This window comes from Pinus tabuliformis, chromosome 8 (assembly GCF_031772625.1).
Source record: "Pinus tabuliformis cultivar Carrire ecotype Pingquan chromosome 8, CPIR1, whole genome shotgun sequence".
Lineage (NCBI taxonomy): Eukaryota > Viridiplantae > Streptophyta > Pinopsida > Pinales > Pinaceae > Pinus > Pinus tabuliformis.
Window position 1 is genome coordinate 573,220,541 of NC_142294.1, and position 2,963 is coordinate 573,223,503.

At 39.3% G+C, this 2,963-nt stretch overlaps 1 pseudogene; it reads right to left on the reverse strand.

Moving 5' to 3' along the window:
* Nucleotides 1-215: 215 nt before the first annotated feature.
* LOC149236767 (uncharacterized) lies at nt 216-2,697 on the reverse strand (annotated as a pseudogene).
* Between the last annotated feature and the right edge of the window lie 266 nt (nt 2,698-2,963).

Here is a 2,963-nt window from a genome sequence, read left to right on the forward strand (position 1 = left end):
TTGAGAAAATGAATATTGAATATACGTTTACACTCTCCTGGAATTTCATACTTGCAAGTATACATTACTCCATGTCAAGACTCATCACGAACCACCATAACTTTATAACTATATATCAGCCAATTTATTATTGCTTTTAGTGGCAACTAAAGACATAGCTAATATAGCGAAACCAGCATAAAAATGCAAATATCCATTAGCTACTTAATTAATTTCACCAGAAACCCTCAATTAATGAAGAATAATAATGGAACAACGTATCTAATGTCATAGCAAGAATTGCATGTATATAGCAGGAAAGGAGGAGCTTTCCAAAATTTTCAATCTAGCACTAAAATTCTTGGGTGTCTGTCAACAATAACTTATGTTCTTGCTCATCTTCCATAAGTTATGACGATTTGGATGCCATGAAGTGAACAGATCATGCCAATGTCGATTAATTTTATAGTCTCAGGGAAGTTGTTTGACATTGAGCCAATAACATGTTCAGGTCAAGACATAATGGGTGGTCAGGCCAATTGGTGGTCCATGGAGTCATGGCTCTGCTCATTTAATCAATGTACATTGTTCCTTCCATCGCTGAGTACACAAAGAGCTATTAAAGTGTTCTGGCAAATGGTTTGGAAGTTTGAAATAATATCCCTTCTAGTCCAGCTAGAAACCAAATTTACCTGCTGTTCAGGTCATCAATATGGAAAAGGTATCCTGTTTTTTTTGTGAAGTGTCACCATCCTTTATGAGCTTAGGACCTCATTCTTCACTAGCACATTCATAAATCTGTTCAGGTACTAAAGCCAAAATTGACAGCATCGCTTTTGAGGGAAAAAAATTGCTCAACACAGTTGCCTCCTTTGGTTGCTGCTCAAACAGGAATTGTCACTGAAACAGAAAACAAAGATCGTATCGTGCGAGGTAGCAACTTTGCCCTGAAGGGGGAAAAGCATATTATAGAGAAAGAAAGTAACTAATCCTCTCCTTCCAATATTCTCCGAAACCTTTCAGTGACCTTACTTAGCTTCCTCTCCTTGCAACAGAGGTGATCAAGCAATTCCACGTACCTTCAGCAGGAGCAAAACCCCTATCTGCTAAGCCATAAAGAGTCTTAGTGGCATCTGGTATCTTGCCCGCTTTAGTGAGACCAACAAGCAATCCATTAGAAGTCTCAAAATGGGGAATGAAACCTCTCTTCAGCATCTGATCAAGGATAGCCAAAGCCTTCTTAAATTCCCCTTCCTTGCAAAGAAAATTGAGCAAAATCCTATAGCTCGCCCTATTTGGAACACACCCACAGCGCAACATCTCATCTAGGACCCCAAAAACTTCCTCGAATTTGCACTCCCTGCACAAACCACCGATTAATATATTGTAAGTAATAATATCTGGCGCACACCCTGCAGCCTTCATCTCCACAATCATTCTCTGCGCCTCCTCAGTCCTACCCTCTTTGCAAAAACAATTGATCAGGGTTGTATAAGTCACTGCATCGGGCCGACAACCGGTTGCGAGCATCTCACCCAAGAGCTCAGAGGCCTCATGTGCCCTCCCTTCCTTGCACAGGCCATTCATAATAGAACTAAAATTGACATTGTTGGGTTTACACCTGTTCTCCTTCATCACATCAAAGATCTTCATCGCCCCATTCACATTCCCAGCATCACAAAATCCATTAATTAAAACATTATATGCCAGTGCATCAGGAACAATTCCCTTTGTCAGCATTCCTTCAAAAACCCCAACGGCCTCCTTCAGTTTTCCCACACGACATAGCCCATTCATCAATGTTGAATAACTAATAACATTGGGAGCACACTTAACCCTATCCATTTCCTCCAAAATCTCAAAACCCTTTTCGAAATTTCCAGCCTTGCAATGAAACTTAATGAAAATATTAAAAATGCAGGCATTGGGAACTAACCTCAAATTCCTCAAATCCGCAAACACTTCCTCCGCCAAATCCAGGCGCCCGGCTTCCACAAAGAGATTAAGGAGAGTACTCAAGGCACTCATAGAGGGCTTACAATTGAAAAGCCTCATCCTGTAAAAGATTTCCTTTGATTTCTCGGGCATGCAGGCTCTGCAGTAGAGCTTCATGAGATTTGTGAAGAGACTCTCATGGCATCTGCAGCCCAGTATAGACATCTGTGTCAAAATCCCTTCGATGGCTTGGAATTTCTTTGCTCGGCCAAGCTTGTTGATGAGGACATTGTAGGTCGTAAAGTTGTGATAAAACCCTTGCTGTTTTGCGGCATTGTTGAAGATGTCCAACGATTTCTGAAGGTCCTGTTCTTCAGTTATTAGACGGACTACGTCGCTATGTGAAAGATATTTGATCGTTTTGGGCCCTTTCGGGGTCGTTTGCACGCCATTTTCTGGTCTGCGAGGGTCCGAAAAATTGGAATTTAAAGAGGGTTTCGCGCCTGGCGTGAATTGAAGGGGAGAAATCCATGGACTCGAAGAAAATCCCCTGAAAAACAAGCAACGCAAAGTAGATTTTGCTGATAAACCCATTCCCAGCTCTGTAAATTACACTCAACAGCGTTCCTGCTTGTTTAAATTTCTAAAGCCATCACGAGTCTAAGCCGTCTTCAAAATTTCCCCGTAATAATTCCTGTCATCTTGAATTTTTCAAGTAAGGTTAACATGTTCAGAACCTTTTAAATTTTGTACTCCAAACATTGCATAAGTGTGATAAACAAAATCATGTTAGGTAAGTTTCATGCATCTCGGGGGGGTGGAAGAGGGTGTTTGAAATAAGGTTATCATGTCCAAACATTTGAGTCATAAATTTTGTATTCCAAAGCATGATATTGACTAACATATAACTTCAATATTTTGGACTAGATTTTCCAAAGGTTAATTAATATTTATATTTAAATTTAAATTTTCAATTTATTAATTTATATAAAAATAAATAAAAACTAATTTAATATTTTATTTGTATTGATATTTTCAATTTAATTTAT